At 66.6% G+C, this 18,587-nt stretch overlaps 18 pseudogenes; all 18 read left to right on the forward strand.

The window, feature by feature from the left end:
• The first annotated feature begins 355 nt into the window (after window positions 1-355).
• On the forward strand, window positions 356-474 carry LOC132358416 (5S ribosomal RNA; annotated as a pseudogene).
• Window positions 475-1,370: 896 nt separating this feature from the next.
• LOC132358233 (5S ribosomal RNA) lies at window positions 1,371-1,489 on the forward strand (annotated as a pseudogene).
• A 909-nt stretch (window positions 1,490-2,398) lies between these two features.
• Window positions 2,399-2,517, forward strand: LOC132358627 (5S ribosomal RNA; annotated as a pseudogene).
• A 911-nt stretch (window positions 2,518-3,428) lies between these two features.
• On the forward strand, window positions 3,429-3,547 carry LOC132358417 (5S ribosomal RNA; annotated as a pseudogene).
• Window positions 3,548-4,443: 896 nt separating this feature from the next.
• On the forward strand, window positions 4,444-4,562 carry LOC132358234 (5S ribosomal RNA; annotated as a pseudogene).
• Window positions 4,563-5,471: 909 nt separating this feature from the next.
• On the forward strand, window positions 5,472-5,590 carry LOC132358628 (5S ribosomal RNA; annotated as a pseudogene).
• A 911-nt stretch (window positions 5,591-6,501) lies between these two features.
• LOC132358418 (5S ribosomal RNA) lies at window positions 6,502-6,620 on the forward strand (annotated as a pseudogene).
• An 896-nt stretch (window positions 6,621-7,516) lies between these two features.
• On the forward strand, window positions 7,517-7,635 carry LOC132358235 (5S ribosomal RNA; annotated as a pseudogene).
• A 909-nt stretch (window positions 7,636-8,544) lies between these two features.
• On the forward strand, window positions 8,545-8,663 carry LOC132358629 (5S ribosomal RNA; annotated as a pseudogene).
• Window positions 8,664-9,574: 911 nt separating this feature from the next.
• LOC132358419 (5S ribosomal RNA) lies at window positions 9,575-9,693 on the forward strand (annotated as a pseudogene).
• Window positions 9,694-10,589: 896 nt separating this feature from the next.
• LOC132358236 (5S ribosomal RNA) lies at window positions 10,590-10,708 on the forward strand (annotated as a pseudogene).
• Window positions 10,709-11,617: 909 nt separating this feature from the next.
• On the forward strand, window positions 11,618-11,736 carry LOC132358631 (5S ribosomal RNA; annotated as a pseudogene).
• A 911-nt stretch (window positions 11,737-12,647) lies between these two features.
• Window positions 12,648-12,766, forward strand: LOC132358421 (5S ribosomal RNA; annotated as a pseudogene).
• An 896-nt stretch (window positions 12,767-13,662) lies between these two features.
• LOC132358237 (5S ribosomal RNA) lies at window positions 13,663-13,781 on the forward strand (annotated as a pseudogene).
• Window positions 13,782-14,690: 909 nt separating this feature from the next.
• LOC132358632 (5S ribosomal RNA) lies at window positions 14,691-14,809 on the forward strand (annotated as a pseudogene).
• Window positions 14,810-15,720: 911 nt separating this feature from the next.
• LOC132358422 (5S ribosomal RNA) lies at window positions 15,721-15,839 on the forward strand (annotated as a pseudogene).
• An 896-nt stretch (window positions 15,840-16,735) lies between these two features.
• Window positions 16,736-16,854, forward strand: LOC132358238 (5S ribosomal RNA; annotated as a pseudogene).
• Window positions 16,855-17,763: 909 nt separating this feature from the next.
• LOC132358633 (5S ribosomal RNA) lies at window positions 17,764-17,882 on the forward strand (annotated as a pseudogene).
• Window positions 17,883-18,587: the final 705 nt, after the last annotated feature.

Here is an 18,587-nt window from a genome sequence, read left to right on the forward strand (position 1 = left end):
CAGGAGGGCCAGCCTGGCCGCGGCCGGGCTTCACCTAGAACTGTGTGGGCAGACAGGGTGGCGAATGCCCAAAGGACCGTGGGCCACGGGCCCTTAAGCCCCCGGGGCCACGTCCTTGTGGGCGTCAAGCGGGATCTGGGGCAGAGGGCCAAGCTCCTATGGGCCTGGAGGGTCCCGCCTGACCTGAGCTGCGAGGTCTCCCACGAGTCCGCCAATCCCGGGTGCCCGAGGCCTCCTGTCGCCTGCCTTGGTGGGCGGGCTGGGCCGTGCCGGAGAGGGTTGGCTGCCGGGCTGTCGGCAAGCCCCAGCACCAGGGAAGCTAAGCCTCAAGAGGCACCCCGTGGCCCCCGCAGCCTTCTACCGCCATACCACCCTGAACGCGCCCGATATCGTCTGATCCTGGAAGCTAAGCAGGGTCGGGCCTGCTTAGTACTTGGATGGGAGACCACATGGGAATACCAGGTGCTGTAGGCTTTTTTGCCTCCCACTATAAATTCTCCTTTAGGCGCCCACGGCTGATGCCGCCTCCGCCTCTGCAGGCCTCACCTCCTCAGGGCCCTCCCAACACAGCGTGCTCTGGAGGGGGCGCTCCCCGCAGGTCTGGATGGAAATGCGGCCAGAAGGCGGCCCTGGAAGATAGCCATAAACCAGCCGCTCCCGTGGTGGCTGGCCCGCAGCCAGACTGCGCCGCACGCCCAGGTGAAGGCCGTGAGGCACGCGAAGCCCTCGACCTACAACTGGCCGTCCCCACCAGCGCGCATCCACGCCGCAGCCACCTAATTGCCCGTGTGTCTCTATACAGCTCCCTCCGGAAAAAGCCCACCCTCTGCCGTTTCGCTACGGCTGGAGGCAGGAGCGGGGTCGTGGGCCGTGACTGGTTCTCCAGGTCGGCTGACCTCCAGGCATCGGAACTGTGCTTGGCGGGTGGCGTGGCTGAAAGGGTAGTTTGCTGGGGCTAAGAGGCCGTGGCAGCCCAACGGTGGATCCCAGTGGCTTTGGGCCAACTGCCGTCGAGCAGGAAGGCCGGCCCGGCCATGGCTGGGCTGCTCCTAGAACTGCGAGGGTGGACAGGTTGTGTAATGCCCAAGGGACAGCAGGCCACTGGCCCTTAAGCCTCTGAGGCCACGTCCTTGTGAGCGTCGAGCGGGATCTGAGGTGGAGCGTCAAGCGCCTACGGGTCCGGAGGTTCCCGCCCGAACAGGGCTGCAAGGTCGCCCAAGACTCTGCCACCTCCGGGTCCCCGAGGCCTCCTGTCACCTGCCTGGGCAGGCAGCAGGGCCGTGCAGCAGAGGGCTGGTCGCCGGACTGGTGGTAATTCGCCAGCACCAGCTAAGCTGAGCCTCAAGAGTCACCCCGTGGCCCCCGCTGCCTTCTACGGCCATACCACCCTAAACGCACCCCATCTCGTCTGACCTCGGAAGCTAAGCAGGGTCGGGTCTGTTTACTACCTGGATGGGAGACCACCTGGGAATACTAGGTGCTGTAGTATTTTTTGCCCCCCGATCTGCCTTTTCTTGTCATCGCCGGTGCTCAAGGCTTCCGCTGCTCCCGCCGGGCACTGCTGCAGGCCTCATCTACTCAGGCCTCTCGCAACACAGCGTGCGCCAGAGGGGGCCCACCCAGCCGGTCTGGGTGGACATGCCGCCAGAAGGCGGCCCTGGAAGGCAGCCGCACCCCAGCCTCTCCCGGGGTGGCTGGCCCGGACCCAGACTCCGCTGCAGGCCCGGGTGAAGATCGTGAGGCCCGCGAGGCCCTCGACCTGCCCGTGGCCAACCCAACCAGCGCCCATCTGCGCCGCAGCCACCTGTCTGCCTCTGTGTCTCTCCACAGCTCCCTCCGGAAAAAGCCCACCCTCCGCTGTTTCGCCATGGCCGGGGGCGGGAGCGGGGTCCTGGGCCGGTCCGGTTCTCCGGGCCAGCCGGCCACCATGCGCTGGGAACTGTGCTCAGCGGGTGGCGTGTGGGCAAGGGTGGCCTTGCTGGGTCCAAGGGGCCGTGCCACATCAATGGTGGCTCCCAGTGGCTTTGGGCTAACTGCCTTCAGGCAGGAGGGCCAGCCCGGCCGCGGCTGGACTGCACCTAGCACTGCGTGGGTGGACAGGGTGGGGAATGCCCAAGGGACCGTGGACCACGGACCCTTAAGCCTTCAGAGCCACGTCTTTGTGAGCGTCGAGCGGGATCTGGGGCGGTTCGCCATGCGCCTATGTGCCTGGATGTTCCCGCCAGAACTGAGCTGCTAGAGCGTCCAAGACTCCACCACACCCGGACCCCGAAGCCTGCTATCGCCTGCCTGGGCGGGCCGCAGGGCCGTGCTGCAGAGGGCTGGTCGCCGGACTGGCGGTAATTTGCCAGCACCAGGTAAGCTGAGCCTCAAGAGGCACCCCGTGGGCCCCGCTGCCTTCTATGGCCATACCACCCTATACGCACCCCATCTCGTCTGATTTCCGAAGCTAAGCAGGGTCGGGTCTGTTTACTACCTGGATGGGAGACCACCTGGGAATACTAGGTGCTGTAGTATTTTTTGCCCCCCGATTGCCCTTTTCTTGTAGTGGCCGGTACTCAAGGCTTCCTCTGCCCCCGCCGGGCACTGCTGCAGGCCTCATCTACTCAGGCCTCTCCCGACACAGCGTGCGCCGGAGGGGGCCATCCCCGCCGGTCTGGCTGGACATGCCCCCAGAAGGCGGCCCTGGAAGGCAACCGCACGCCAGCCGCTGCCGGGGTGGCTGGCCCGGACCCAGACACCGCCGCAGGCCCGGGTGAAGATCGTGAGGCCCGCGAGGCCCTCGACCTGCACCTGGCCGACCACACCAGCGCCCCTCCACGCCGCAGCCACCCGTCTGCCCGTGTGTCTCTCCACAGCTCCCTCCGGAAAAAGCCCACACTCCACTCTTTCACCACGGCCGGGGGCGGGAGTGGGGTCGTGGGCCGGGAATGGTTCTCCGGGCCGGCCGGTCACCGGGTGCAGGGAACTTTGCTCAGCATTTGGCGGAGGGGCAAGGGTGGCCTTGCTGGGTCTAAGGGGTCTTGCCGACTCAATGGTGCCTCCCAGTGGCTTCAGGCCAACTGCCGTCGGGCAGGAGGGCCAGCCTGGCCGCGGCCGGGCTTCACCTAGAACTGTGTGGGCAGACAGGGTGGCGAATGCCCAAAGGACCGTGGGCCACGGGCCCTTAAGCCCCCGGGGCCACGTCCTTGTGGGCGTCAAGCGGGATCTGGGGCAGAGGGCCAAGCTCCTATGGGCCTGGAGGGTCCCGCCTGACCTGAGCTGCGAGGTCTCCCACGAGTCCGCCAATCCCGGGTGCCCGAGGCCTCCTGTCGCCTGCCTTGGTGGGCGGGCTGGGCCGTGCCGGAGAGGGTTGGCTGCCGGGCTGTCGGCAAGCCCCAGCACCAGGGAAGCTAAGCCTCAAGAGGCACCCCGTGGCCCCCGCAGCCTTCTACCGCCATACCACCCTGAACGCGCCCGATATCGTCTGATCCTGGAAGCTAAGCAGGGTCGGGCCTGCTTAGTACTTGGATGGGAGACCACATGGGAATACCAGGTGCTGTAGGCTTTTTTGCCTCCCACTATAAATTCTCCTTTAGGCGCCCACGGCTGATGCCGCCTCCGCCTCTGCAGGCCTCACCTCCTCAGGGCCCTCCCAACACAGCGTGCTCTGGAGGGGGCGCTCCCCGCAGGTCTGGATGGAAATGCGGCCAGAAGGCGGCCCTGGAAGATAGCCATAAACCAGCCGCTCCCGTGGTGGCTGGCCCGCAGCCAGACTGCGCCGCACGCCCAGGTGAAGGCCGTGAGGCACGCGAAGCCCTCCACCTACAACTGGCCGTCCCCACCAGCGCGCATCCACGCCGCAGCCACCTAATTGCCCGTGTGTCTCTATACAGCTCCCTCCGGAAAAAGCCCACCCTCTGCCGTTTCGCTACGGCTGGAGGCAGGAGCGGGGTCGTGGGCCGTGACTGGTTCTCCAGGTCGGCTGACCTCCAGGCATCGGAACTGTGCTTGGCGGGTGGCGTGGCTGAAAGGGTAGTTTGCTGGGGCTAAGAGGCCGTGGCAGCCCAACGGTGGATCCCAGTGGCTTTGGGCCAACTGCCGTCGAGCAGGAAGGCCGGCCCGGCCATGGCTGGGCTGCTCCTAGAACTGCGAGGGTGGACAGGTTGTGTAATGCCCAAGGGACAGCAGGCCACTGGCCCTTAAGCCTCTGAGGCCACGTCCTTGTGAGCGTCGAGCGGGATCTGAGGTGGAGCGTCAAGCGCCTACGGGTCCGGAGGTTCCCGCCCGAACAGGGCTGCAAGGTCGCCCAAGACTCTGCCACCTCCGGGTCCCCGAGGCCTCCTGTCGCCTGCCTGGGCAGGCAGCAGGGCCGTGCAGCAGAGGGCTGGTCGCCGGACTGGTGGTAATTCGCCAGCACCAGCTAAGCTGAGCCTCAAGAGTCACCCCGTGGCCCCCGCTGCCTTCTACGGCCATACCACCCTAAACGCACCCCATCTCGTCTGACCTCGGAAGCTAAGCAGGGTCGGGTCTGTTTACTACCTGGATGGGAGACCACCTGGGAATACTAGGTGCTGTAGTATTTTTTGCCCCCCGATCTGCCTTTTCTTGTCATCGCCGGTGCTCAAGGCTTCCGCTGCTCCCGCCGGGCACTGCTGCAGGCCTCATCTACTCAGGCCTCTCGCAACACAGCGTGCGCCAGAGGGGGCCCACCCAGCCGGTCTGGGTGGACATGCCGCCAGAAGGCGGCCCTGGAAGGCAGCCGCACCCCAGCCTCTCCCGGGGTGGCTGGCCCGGACCCAGACTCCGCTGCAGGCCCGGGTGAAGATCGTGAGGCCCGCGAGGCCCTCGACCTGCCCGTGGCCAACCCAACCAGCGCCCATCTGCGCCGCAGCCACCTGTCTGCCTCTGTGTCTCTCCACAGCTCCCTCCGGAAAAAGCCCACCCTCCGCTGTTTCGCCATGGCCGGGGGCGGGAGCGGGGTCCTGGGCCGGTCCGGTTCTCCGGGCCAGCCGGCCACCATGCGCTGGGAACTGTGCTCAGCGGGTGGCGTGTGGGCAAGGGTGGCCTTGCTGGGTCCAAGGGGCCGTGCCGCATCAATGGTGGCTCCCAGTGGCTTTGGGCTAACTGCCTTCAGGCAGGAGGGCCAGCCCGGCCGCGGCTGGACTGCACCTAGCACTGCGTGGGTGGACAGGGTGGGGAATGCCCAAGGGACCGTGGACCACGGACCCTTAAGCCTTCAGAGCCACGTCTTTGTGAGCGTCGAGCGGGATCTGGGGCGGTTCGCCATGCGCCTATGTGCCTGGATGTTCCCGCCAGAACTGAGCTGCTAGAGCGTCCAAGACTCCACCACACCCGGACCCCGAAGCCTGCTATCGCCTGCCTGGGCGGGCCGCAGGGCCGTGCTGCAGAGGGCTGGTCGCCGGACTGGCGGTAATTTGCCAGCACCAGGTAAGCTGAGCCTCAAGAGGCACCCCGTGGGCCCCGCTGCCTTCTATGGCCATACCACCCTATACGCACCCCATCTCGTCTGATTTCCGAAGCTAAGCAGGGTCGGGTCTGTTTACTACCTGGATGGGAGACCACCTGGGAATACTAGGTGCTGTAGTATTTTTTGCCCCCCGATTGCCCTTTTCTTGTAGTGGCCGGTACTCAAGGCTTCCTCTGCCCCCGCCGGGCACTGCTGCAGGCCTCATCTACTCAGGCCTCTCCCGACACAGCGTGCGCCGGAGGGGGCCATCCCCGCCGGTCTGGCTGGACATGCCCCCAGAAGGCGGCCCTGGAAGGCAACCGCACGCCAGCCGCTGCCGGGGTGGCTGGCCCGGACCCAGACACCGCCGCAGGCCCGGGTGAAGATCGTGAGGCCCGCGAGGCCCTCGACCTGCACCTGGCCGACCACACCAGCGCCCCTCCACGCCGCAGCCACCCGTCTGCCCGTGTGTCTCTCCACAGCTCCCTCCGGAAAAAGCCCACACTCCACTCTTTCACCACGGCCGGGGGCGGGAGTGGGGTCGTGGGCCGGGAATGGTTCTCCGGGCCGGCCGGTCACCGGGTGCAGGGAACTTTGCTCAGCATTTGGCGGAGGGGCAAGGGTGGCCTTGCTGGGTCTAAGGGGTCTTGCCGACTCAATGGTGCCTCCCAGTGGCTTCAGGCCAACTGCCGTCGGGCAGGAGGGCCAGCCTGGCCGCGGCCGGGCTTCACCTAGAACTGTGTGGGCAGACAGGGTGGCGAATGCCCAAAGGACCGTGGGCCACGGGCCCTTAAGCCCCCAGGGCCACGTCCTTGTGGGCGTCAAGCGGGATCTGGGGCAGAGGGCCAAGCTCCTATGGGCCTGGAGGGTCCCGCCTGACCTGAGCTGCGAGGTCTCCCACGAGTCCGCCAATCCCGGGTGCCCGAGGCCTCCTGTCGCCTGCCTTGGTGGGCGGGCTGGGCCGTGCCGGAGAGGGTTGGCTGCCGGGCTGTCGGCAAGCCCCAGCACCAGGGAAGCTAAGCCTCAAGAGGCACCCCGTGGCCCCCGCAGCCTTCTACCGCCATACCACCCTGAACGCGCCCGATATCGTCTGATCCTGGAAGCTAAGCAGGGTCGGGCCTGCTTAGTACTTGGATGGGAGACCACATGGGAATACCAGGTGCTGTAGGCTTTTTTGCCTCCCACTATAAATTCTCCTTTAGGCGCCCACGGCTGATGCCGCCTCCGCCTCTGCAGGCCTCACCTCCTCAGGGCCCTCCCAACACAGCGTGCTCTGGAGGGGGCGCTCCCCGCAGGTCTGGATGGAAATGCGGCCAGAAGGCGGCCCTGGAAGATAGCCATAAACCAGCCGCTCCCGTGGTGGCTGGCCCGCAGCCAGACTGCGCCGCACGCCCAGGTGAAGGCCGTGAGGCACGCGAAGCCCTCGACCTACAACTGGCCGTCCCCACCAGCGCGCATCCACGCCGCAGCCACCTAATTGCCCGTGTGTCTCTATACAGCTCCCTCCGGAAAAAGCCCACCCTCTGCCGTTTCGCTACGGCTGGAGGCAGGAGCGGGGTCGTGGGCCGTGACTGGTTCTCCAGGTCGGCTGACCTCCAGGCATCGGAACTGTGCTTGGCGGGTGGCGTGGCTGAAAGGGTAGTTTGCTGGGGCTAAGAGGCCGTGGCAGCCCAACGGTGGATCCCAGTGGCTTTGGGCCAACTGCCGTCGAGCAGGAAGGCCGGCCCGGCCATGGCTGGGCTGCTCCTAGAACTGCGAGGGTGGACAGGTTGTGTAATGCCCAAGGGACAGCAGGCCACTGGCCCTTAAGCCTCTGAGGCCACGTCCTTGTGAGCGTCGAGCGGGATCTGAGGTGGAGCGTCAAGCGCCTACGGGTCCGGAGGTTCCCGCCCGAACAGGGCTGCAAGGTCGCCCAAGACTCTGCCACCTCCGGGTCCCCGAGGCCTCCTGTCGCCTGCCTGGGCAGGCAGCAGGGCCGTGCAGCAGAGGGCTGGTCGCCGGACTGGTGGTAATTCGCCAGCACCAGCTAAGCTGAGCCTCAAGAGTCACCCCGTGGCCCCCGCTGCCTTCTACGGCCATACCACCCTAAACGCACCCCATCTCGTCTGACCTCGGAAGCTAAGCAGGGTCGGGTCTGTTTACTACCTGGATGGGAGACCACCTGGGAATACTAGGTGCTGTAGTATTTTTTGCCCCCCGATCTGCCTTTTCTTGTCATCGCCGGTGCTCAAGGCTTCCGCTGCTCCCGCCGGGCACTGCTGCAGGCCTCATCTACTCAGGCCTCTCGCAACACAGCGTGCGCCAGAGGGGGCCCACCCAGCCGGTCTGGGTGGACATGCCGCCAGAAGGCGGCCCTGGAAGGCAGCCGCACCCCAGCCTCTCCCGGGGTGGCTGGCCCGGACCCAGACTCCGCTGCAGGCCCGGGTGAAGATCGTGAGGCCCGCGAGGCCCTCGACCTGCCCGTGGCCAACCCAACCAGCGCCCATCTGCGCCGCAGCCACCTGTCTGCCTCTGTGTCTCTCCACAGCTCCCTCCGGAAAAAGCCCACCCTCCGCTGTTTCGCCATGGCCGGGGGCGGGAGCGGGGTCCTGGGCCGGTCCGGTTCTCCGGGCCAGCCGGCCACCATGCGCTGGGAACTGTGCTCAGCGGGTGGCGTGTGGGCAAGGGTGGCCTTGCTGGGTCCAAGGGGCCGTGCCGCATCAATGGTGGCTCCCAGTGGCTTTGGGCTAACTGCCTTCAGGCAGGAGGGCCAGCCCGGCCGCGGCTGGACTGCACCTAGCACTGCGTGGGTGGACAGGGTGGGGAATGCCCAAGGGACCGTGGACCACGGACCCTTAAGCCTTCAGAGCCACGTCTTTGTGAGCGTCGAGCGGGATCTGGGGCGGTTCGCCATGCGCCTATGTGCCTGGATGTTCCCGCCAGAACTGAGCTGCTAGAGCGTCCAAGACTCCACCACACCCGGACCCCGAAGCCTGCTATCGCCTGCCTGGGCGGGCCGCAGGGCCGTGCTGCAGAGGGCTGGTCGCCGGACTGGCGGTAATTTGCCAGCACCAGGTAAGCTGAGCCTCAAGAGGCACCCCGTGGGCCCCGCTGCCTTCTATGGCCATACCACCCTATACGCACCCCATCTCGTCTGATTTCCGAAGCTAAGCAGGGTCGGGTCTGTTTACTACCTGGATGGGAGACCACCTGGGAATACTAGGTGCTGTAGTATTTTTTGCCCCCCGATTGCCCTTTTCTTGTAGTGGCCGGTACTCAAGGCTTCCTCTGCCCCCGCCGGGCACTGCTGCAGGCCTCATCTACTCAGGCCTCTCCCGACACAGCGTGCGCCGGAGGGGGCCATCCCCGCCGGTCTGGCTGGACATGCCCCCAGAAGGCGGCCCTGGAAGGCAACCGCACGCCAGCCGCTGCCGGGGTGGCTGGCCCGGACCCAGACACCGCCGCAGGCCCGGGTGAAGATCGTGAGGCCCGCGAGGCCCTCGACCTGCACCTGGCCGACCACACCAGCGCCCCTCCACGCCGCAGCCACCCGTCTGCCCGTGTGTCTCTCCACAGCTCCCTCCGGAAAAAGCCCACACTCCACTCTTTCACCACGGCCGGGGGCGGGAGTGGGGTCGTGGGCCGGGAATGGTTCTCCGGGCCGGCCGGTCACCGGGTGCAGGGAACTTTGCTCAGCATTTGGCGGAGGGGCAAGGGTGGCCTTGCTGGGTCTAAGGGGTCTTGCCGACTCAATGGTGCCTCCCAGTGGCTTCAGGCCAACTGCCGTCGGGCAGGAGGGCCAGCCTGGCCGCGGCCGGGCTTCACCTAGAACTGTGTGGGCAGACAGGGTGGCGAATGCCCAAAGGACCGTGGGCCACGGGCCCTTAAGCCCCCGGGGCCACGTCCTTGTGGGCGTCAAGCGGGATCTGGGGCAGAGGGCCAAGCTCCTATGGGCCTGGAGGGTCCCGCCTGACCTGAGCTGCGAGGTCTCCCACGAGTCCGCCAATCCCGGGTGCCCGAGGCCTCCTGTCGCCTGCCTTGGTGGGCGGGCTGGGCCGTGCCGGAGAGGGTTGGCTGCCGGGCTGTCGGCAAGCCCCAGCACCAGGGAAGCTAAGCCTCAAGAGGCACCCCGTGGCCCCCGCAGCCTTCTACCGCCATACCACCCTGAACGCGCCCGATATCGTCTGATCCTGGAAGCTAAGCAGGGTCGGGCCTGCTTAGTACTTGGATGGGAGACCACATGGGAATACCAGGTGCTGTAGGCTTTTTTGCCTCCCACTATAAATTCTCCTTTAGGCGCCCACGGCTGATGCCGCCTCCGCCTCTGCAGGCCTCACCTCCTCAGGGCCCTCCCAACACAGCGTGCTCTGGAGGGGGCGCTCCCCGCAGGTCTGGATGGAAATGCGGCCAGAAGGCGGCCCTGGAAGATAGCCATAAACCAGCCGCTCCCGTGGTGGCTGGCCCGCAGCCAGACTGCGCCGCACGCCCAGGTGAAGGCCGTGAGGCACGCGAAGCCCTCGACCTACAACTGGCCGTCCCCACCAGCGCGCATCCACGCCGCAGCCACCTAATTGCCCGTGTGTCTCTATACAGCTCCCTCCGGAAAAAGCCCACCCTCTGCCGTTTCGCTACGGCTGGAGGCAGGAGCGGGGTCGTGGGCCGTGACTGGTTCTCCAGGTCGGCTGACCTCCAGGCATCGGAACTGTGCTTGGCGGGTGGCGTGGCTGAAAGGGTAGTTTGCTGGGGCTAAGAGGCCGTGGCAGCCCAACGGTGGATCCCAGTGGCTTTGGGCCAACTGCCGTCGAGCAGGAAGGCCGGCCCGGCCATGGCTGGGCTGCTCCTAGAACTGCGAGGGTGGACAGGTTGTGTAATGCCCAAGGGACAGCAGGCCACTGGCCCTTAAGCCTCTGAGGCCACGTCCTTGTGAGCGTCGAGCGGGATCTGAGGTGGAGCGTCAAGCGCCTACGGGTCCGGAGGTTCCCGCCCGAACAGGGCTGCAAGGTCGCCCAAGACTCTGCCACCTCCGGGTCCCCGAGGCCTCCTGTCGCCTGCCTGGGCAGGCAGCAGGGCCGTGCAGCAGAGGGCTGGTCGCCGGACTGGTGGTAATTCGCCAGCACCAGCTAAGCTGAGCCTCAAGAGTCACCCCGTGGCCCCCGCTGCCTTCTACGGCCATACCACCCTAAACGCACCCCATCTCGTCTGACCTCGGAAGCTAAGCAGGGTCGGGTCTGTTTACTACCTGGATGGGAGACCACCTGGGAATACTAGGTGCTGTAGTATTTTTTGCCCCCCGATCTGCCTTTTCTTGTCATCGCCGGTGCTCAAGGCTTCCGCTGCTCCCGCCGGGCACTGCTGCAGGCCTCATCTACTCAGGCCTCTCGCAACACAGCGTGCGCCAGAGGGGGCCCACCCAGCCGGTCTGGGTGGACATGCCGCCAGAAGGCGGCCCTGGAAGGCAGCCGCACCCCAGCCTCTCCCGGGGTGGCTGGCCCGGACCCAGACTCCGCTGCAGGCCCGGGTGAAGATCGTGAGGCCCGCGAGGCCCTCGACCTGCCCGTGGCCAACCCAACCAGCGCCCATCTGCGCCGCAGCCACCTGTCTGCCTCTGTGTCTCTCCACAGCTCCCTCCGGAAAAAGCCCACCCTCCGCTGTTTCGCCATGGCCGGGGGCGGGAGCGGGGTCCTGGGCCGGTCCGGTTCTCCGGGCCAGCCGGCCACCATGCGCTGGGAACTGTGCTCAGCGGGTGGCGTGTGGGCAAGGGTGGCCTTGCTGGGTCCAAGGGGCCGTGCCGCATCAATGGTGGCTCCCAGTGGCTTTGGGCTAACTGCCTTCAGGCAGGAGGGCCAGCCCGGCCGCGGCTGGACTGCACCTAGCACTGCGTGGGTGGACAGGGTGGGGAATGCCCAAGGGACCGTGGACCACGGACCCTTAAGCCTTCAGAGCCACGTCTTTGTGAGCGTCGAGCGGGATCTGGGGCGGTTCGCCATGCGCCTATGTGCCTGGATGTTCCCGCCAGAACTGAGCTGCTAGAGCGTCCAAGACTCCACCACACCCGGACCCCGAAGCCTGCTATCGCCTGCCTGGGCGGGCCGCAGGGCCGTGCTGCAGAGGGCTGGTCGCCGGACTGGCGGTAATTTGCCAGCACCAGGTAAGCTGAGCCTCAAGAGGCACCCCGTGGGCCCCGCTGCCTTCTATGGCCATACCACCCTATACGCACCCCATCTCGTCTGATTTCCGAAGCTAAGCAGGGTCGGGTCTGTTTACTACCTGGATGGGAGACCACCTGGGAATACTAGGTGCTGTAGTATTTTTTGCCCCCCGATTGCCCTTTTCTTGTAGTGGCCGGTACTCAAGGCTTCCTCTGCCCCCGCCGGGCACTGCTGCAGGCCTCATCTACTCAGGCCTCTCCCGACACAGCGTGCGCCGGAGGGGGCCATCCCCGCCGGTCTGGCTGGACATGCCCCCAGAAGGCGGCCCTGGAAGGCAACCGCACGCCAGCCGCTGCCGGGGTGGCTGGCCCGGACCCAGACACCACCGCAGGCCCGGGTGAAGATCGTGAGGCCCGCGAGGCCCTCGACCTGCACCTGGCCGACCACACCAGCGCCCCTCCACGCCGCAGCCACCCATCTGCCCGTGTGTCTCTCCACAGCTCCCTCCGGAAAAAGCCCACACTCCACTCTTTCACCACGGCCGGGGGCGGGAGTGGGGTCGTGGGCCGGGAATGGTTCTCCGGGCCGGCCGGTCACCGGGTGCAGGGAACTTTGCTCAGCATTTGGCGGAGGGGCAAGGGTGGCCTTGCTGGGTCTAAGGGGTCTTGCCGACTCAATGGTGCCTCCCAGTGGCTTCAGGCCAACTGCCGTCGGGCAGGAGGGCCAGCCTGGCCGCGGCCGGGCTTCACCTAGAACTGTGTGGGCAGACAGGGTGGCGAATGCCCAAAGGACCGTGGGCCACGGGCCCTTAAGCCCCCGGGGCCACGTCCTTGTGGGCGTCAAGCGGGATCTGGGGCAGAGGGCCAAGCTCCTATGGGCCTGGAGGGTCCCGCCTGACCTGAGCTGCGAGGTCTCCCACGAGTCCGCCAATCCCGGGTGCCCGAGGCCTCCTGTCGCCTGCCTTGGTGGGCGGGCTGGGCCGTGCCGGAGAGGGTTGGCTGCCGGGCTGTCGGCAAGCCCCAGCACCAGGGAAGCTAAGCCTCAAGAGGCACCCCGTGGCCCCCGCAGCCTTCTACCGCCATACCACCCTGAACGCGCCCGATATCGTCTGATCCTGGAAGCTAAGCAGGGTCGGGCCTGCTTAGTACTTGGATGGGAGACCACATGGGAATACCAGGTGCTGTAGGCTTTTTTGCCTCCCACTATAAATTCTCCTTTAGGCGCCCACGGCTGATGCCGCCTCCGCCTCTGCAGGCCTCACCTCCTCAGGGCCCTCCCAACACAGCGTGCTCTGGAGGGGGCGCTCCCCGCAGGTCTGGATGGAAATGCGGCCAGAAGGCGGCCCTGGAAGATAGCCATAAACCAGCCGCTCCCGTGGTGGCTGGCCCGCAGCCAGACTGCGCCGCACGCCCAGGTGAAGGCCGTGAGGCACGCGAAGCCCTCGACCTACAACTGGCCGTCCCCACCAGCGCGCATCCACGCCGCAGCCACCTAATTGCCCGTGTGTCTCTATACAGCTCCCTCCGGAAAAAGCCCACCCTCTGCCGTTTCGCTACGGCTGGAGGCAGGAGCGGGGTCGTGGGCCGTGACTGGTTCTCCAGGTCGGCTGACCTCCAGGCATCGGAACTGTGCTTGGCGGGTGGCGTGGCTGAAAGGGTAGTTTGCTGGGGCTAAGAGGCCGTGGCAGCCCAACGGTGGATCCCAGTGGCTTTGGGCCAACTGCCGTCGAGCAGGAAGGCCGGCCCGGCCATGGCTGGGCTGCTCCTAGAACTGCGAGGGTGGACAGGTTGTGTAATGCCCAAGGGACAGCAGGCCACTGGCCCTTAAGCCTCTGAGGCCACGTCCTTGTGAGCGTCGAGCGGGATCTGAGGTGGAGCGTCAAGCGCCTACGGGTCCGGAGGTTCCCGCCCGAACAGGGCTGCAAGGTCGCCCAAGACTCTGCCACCTCCGGGTCCCCGAGGCCTCCTGTCGCCTGCCTGGGCAGGCAGCAGGGCCGTGCAGCAGAGGGCTGGTCGCCGGACTGGTGGTAATTCGCCAGCACCAGCTAAGCTGAGCCTCAAGAGTCACCCCGTGGCCCCCGCTGCCTTCTACGGCCATACCACCCTAAACGCACCCCATCTCGTCTGACCTCGGAAGCTAAGCAGGGTCGGGTCTGTTTACTACCTGGATGGGAGACCACCTGGGAATACTAGGTGCTGTAGTATTTTTTGCCCCCCGATCTGCCTTTTCTTGTCATCGCCGGTGCTCAAGGCTTCCGCTGCTCCCGCCGGGCACTGCTGCAGGCCTCATCTACTCAGGCCTCTCGCAACACAGCGTGCGCCAGAGGGGGCCCACCCAGCCGGTCTGGGTGGACATGCCGCCAGAAGGCGGCCCTGGAAGGCAGCCGCACCCCAGCCTCTCCCGGGGTGGCTGGCCCGGACCCAGACTCCGCTGCAGGCCCGGGTGAAGATCGTGAGGCCCGCGAGGCCCTCGACCTGCCCGTGGCCAACCCAACCAGCGCCCATCTGCGCCGCAGCCACCTGTCTGCCTCTGTGTCTCTCCACAGCTCCCTCCGGAAAAAGCCCACCCTCCGCTGTTTCGCCATGGCCGGGGGCGGGAGCGGGGTCCTGGGCCGGTCCGGTTCTCCGGGCCAGCCGGCCACCATGCGCTGGGAACTGTGCTCAGCGGGTGGCGTGTGGGCAAGGGTGGCCTTGCTGGGTCCAAGGGGCCGTGCCGCATCAATGGTGGCTCCCAGTGGCTTTGGGCTAACTGCCTTCAGGCAGGAGGGCCAGCCCGGCCGCGGCTGGACTGCACCTAGCACTGCGTGGGTGGACAGGGTGGGGAATGCCCAAGGGACCGTGGACCACGGACCCTTAAGCCTTCAGAGCCACGTCTTTGTGAGCGTCGAGCGGGATCTGGGGCGGTTCGCCATGCGCCTATGTGCCTGGATGTTCCCGCCAGAACTGAGCTGCTAGAGCGTCCAAGACTCCACCACACCCGGACCCCGAAGCCTGCTATCGCCTGCCTGGGCGGGCCGCAGGGCCGTGCTGCAGAGGGCTGGTCGCCGGACTGGCGGTAATTTGCCAGCACCAGGTAAGCTGAGCCTCAAGAGGCACCCCGTGGGCCCCGCTGCCTTCTATGGCCATACCACCCTATACGCACCCCATCTCGTCTGATTTCCGAAGCTAAGCAGGGTCGGGTCTGTTTACTACCTGGATGGGAGACCACCTGGGAATACTAGGTGCTGTAGTATTTTTTGCCCCCCGATTGCCCTTTTCTTGTAGTGGCCGGTACTCAAGGCTTCCTCTGCCCCCGCCGGGCACTGCTGCAGGCCTCATCTACTCAGGCCTCTCCCGACACAGCGTGCGCCGGAGGGGGCCATCCCCGCCGGTCTGGCTGGACATGCCCCCAGAAGGCGGCCCTGGAAGGCAACCGCACGCCAGCCGCTGCCGGGGTGGCTGGCCCGGACCCAGACACCGCCGCAGGCCCGGGTGAAGATCGTGAGGCCCGCGAGGCCCTCGACCTGCACCTGGCCGACCACACCAGCGCCCCTCCACGCCGCAGCCACCCGTCTGCCCGTGTGTCTCTCCACAGCTCCCTCCGGAAAAAGCCCACACTCCACTCTTTCACCACGGCCGGGGGCGGGAGTGGGGTCGTGGGCCGGGAATGGTTCTCCGGGCCGGCCGGTCACCGGGTGCAGGGAACTTTGCTCAGCATTTGGCGGAGGGGCAAGGGTGGCCTTGCTGGGTCTAAGGGGTCTTGCCGACTCAATGGTGCCTCCCAGTGGCTTCAGGCCAACTGCCGTCGGGCAGGAGGGCCAGCCTGGCCGCGGCCGGGCTTCACCTAGAACTGTGTGGGCAGACAGGGTGGCGAATGCCCAAAGGACCGTGGGCCACGGGCCCTTAAGCCCCCGGGGCCACGTCCTTGTGGGCGTCAAGCGGGATCTGGGGCAGAGGGCCAAGCTCCTATGGGCCTGGAGGGTCCCGCCTGACCTGAGCTGCGAGGTCTCCCACGAGTCCGCCAATCCCGGGTGCCCGAGGCCTCCTGTCGCCTGCCTTGGTGGGCGGGCTGGGCCGTGCCGGAGAGGGTTGGCTGCCGGGCTGTCGGCAAGCCCCAGCACCAGGGAAGCTAAGCCTCAAGAGGCACCCCGTGGCCCCCGCAGCCTTCTACCGCCATACCACCCTGAACGCGCCCGATATCGTCTGATCCTGGAAGCTAAGCAGGGTCGGGCCTGCTTAGTACTTGGATGGGAGACCACATGGGAATACCAGGTGCTGTAGGCTTTTTTGCCTCCCACTATAAATTCTCCTTTAGGCGCCCACGGCTGATGCCGCCTCCGCCTCTGCAGGCCTCACCTCCTCAGGGCCCTCCCAACACAGCGTGCTCTGGAGGGGGCGCTCCCCGCAGGTCTGGATGGAAATGCGGCCAGAAGGCGGCCCTGGAAGATAGCCATAAACCAGCCGCTCCCGTGGTGGCTGGCCCGCAGCCAGACTGCGCCGCACGCCCAGGTGAAGGCCGTGAGGCACGCGAAGCCCTCCACCTACAACTGGCCGTCCCCACCAGCGCGCATCCACGCCGCAGCCACCTAATTGCCCGTGTGTCTCTATACAGCTCCCTCCGGAAAAAGCCCACCCTCTGCCGTTTCGCTACGGCTGGAGGCAGGAGCGGGGTCGTGGGCCGTGACTGGTTCTCCAGGTCGGCTGACCTCCAGGCATCGGAACTGTGCTTGGCGGGTGGCGTGGCTGAAAGGGTAGTTTGCTGGGGCTAAGAGGCCGTGGCAGCCCAACGGTGGATCCCAGTGGCTTTGGGCCAACTGCCGTCGAGCAGGAAGGCCGGCCCGGCCATGGCTGGGCTGCTCCTAGAACTGCGAGGGTGGACAGGTTGTGTAATGCCCAAGGGACAGCAGGCCACTGGCCCTTAAGCCTCTGAGGCCACGTCCTTGTGAGCGTCGAGCGGGATCTGAGGTGGAGCGTCAAGCGCCTACGGGTCCGGAGGTTCCCGCCCGAACAGGGCTGCAAGGTCGCCCAAGACTCTGCCACCTCCGGGTCCCCGAGGCCTCCTGTCGCCTGCCTGGGCAGGCAGCAGGGCCGTGCAGCAGAGGGCTGGTCGCCGGACTGGTGGTAATTCGCCAGCACCAGCTAAGCTGAGCCTCAAGAGTCACCCCGTGGCCCCCGCTGCCTTCTACGGCCATACCACCCTAAACGCACCCCATCTCGTCTGACCTCGGAAGCTAAGCAGGGTCGGGTCTGTTTACTACCTGGATGGGAGACCACCTGGGAATACTAGGTGCTGTAGTATTTTTTGCCCCCCGATCTGCCTTTTCTTGTCATCGCCGGTGCTCAAGGCTTCCGCTGCTCCCGCCGGGCACTGCTGCAGGCCTCATCTACTCAGGCCTCTCGCAACACAGCGTGCGCCAGAGGGGGCCCACCCAGCCGGTCTGGGTGGACATGCCGCCAGAAGGCGGCCCTGGAAGGCAGCCGCACCCCAGCCTCTCCCGGGGTGGCTGGCCCGGACCCAGACTCCGCTGCAGGCCCGGGTGAAGATCGTGAGGCCCGCGAGGCCCTCGACCTGCCCGTGGCCAACCCAACCAGCGCCCATCTGCGCCGCAGCCACCTGTCTGCCTCTGTGTCTCTCCACAGCTCCCTCCGGAAAAAGCCCACCCTCCGCTGTTTCGCCATGGCCGGGGGCGGGAGCGGGGTCCTGGGCCGGTCCGGTTCTCCGGGCCAGCCGGCCACCATGCGCTGGGAACTGTGCTCAGCGGGTGGCGTGTGGGCAAGGGTGGCCTTGCTGGGTCCAAGGGGCCGTGCCGCATCAATGGTGGCTCCCAGTGGCTTTGGGCTAACTGCCTTCAGGCAGGAGGGCCAGCCCGGCCGCGGCTGGACTGCACCTAGCACTGCGTGGGTGGACAGGGTGGGGAATGCCCAAGGGACCGTGGACCACGGACCCTTAAGCCTTCAGAGCCACGTCTTTGTGAGCGTCGAGCGGGATCTGGGGCGGTTCGCCATGCGCCTATGTGCCTGGATGTTCCCGCCAGAACTGAGCTGCTAGAGCGTCCAAGACTCCACCACACCCGGACCCCGAAGCCTGCTATCGCCTGCCTGGGCGGGCCGCAGGGCCGTGCTGCAGAGGGCTGGTCGCCGGACTGGCGGTAATTTGCCAGCACCAGGTAAGCTGAGCCTCAAGAGGCACCCCGTGGGCCCCGCTGCCTTCTATGGCCATACCACCCTATACGCACCCCATCTCGTCTGATTTCCGAAGCTAAGCAGGGTCGGGTCTGTTTACTACCTGGATGGGAGACCACCTGGGAATACTAGGTGCTGTAGTATTTTTTGCCCCCCGATTGCCCTTTTCTTGTAGTGGCCGGTACTCAAGGCTTCCTCTGCCCCCGCCGGGCACTGCTGCAGGCCTCATCTACTCAGGCCTCTCCCGACACAGCGTGCGCCGGAGGGGGCCATCCCCGCCGGTCTGGCTGGACATGCCCCCAGAAGGCGGCCCTGGAAGGCAACCGCACGCCAGCCGCTGCCGGGGTGGCTGGCCCGGACCCAGACACCGCCGCAGGCCCGGGTGAAGATCGTGAGGCCCGCGAGGCCCTCGACCTGCACCTGGCCGACCACACCAGCGCCCCTCCACGCCGCAGCCACCCGTCTGCCCGTGTGTCTCTCCACAGCTCCCTCCGGAAAAAGCCCACACTCCACTCTTTCACCACGGCCGGGGGCGGGAGTGGGGTCGTGGGCCGGGAATGGTTCTCCGGGCCGGCCGGTCACCGGGTGCAGGGAACTTTGCTCAGCATTTGGCGGAGGGGCAAGGGTGGCCTTGCTGGGTCTAAGGGGTCTTGCCGACTCAATGGTGCCTCCCAGTGGCTTCAGGCCAACTGCCGTCGGGCAGGAGGGCCAGCCTGGCCGCGGCCGGGCTTCACCTAGAACTGTGTGGGCAGACAGGGTGGCGAATGCCCAAAGGACCGTGGGCCACGGGCCCTTAAGCCCCCGGGGCCACGTCCTTGTGGGCGTCAAGCGGGATCTGGGGCAGAGGGC

This window comes from Balaenoptera ricei, unplaced genomic scaffold (assembly GCF_028023285.1).
Source record: "Balaenoptera ricei isolate mBalRic1 unplaced genomic scaffold, mBalRic1.hap2 scaffold_149, whole genome shotgun sequence".
In the NCBI taxonomy this organism is placed as follows: domain Eukaryota; kingdom Metazoa; phylum Chordata; class Mammalia; order Artiodactyla; family Balaenopteridae; genus Balaenoptera; species Balaenoptera ricei.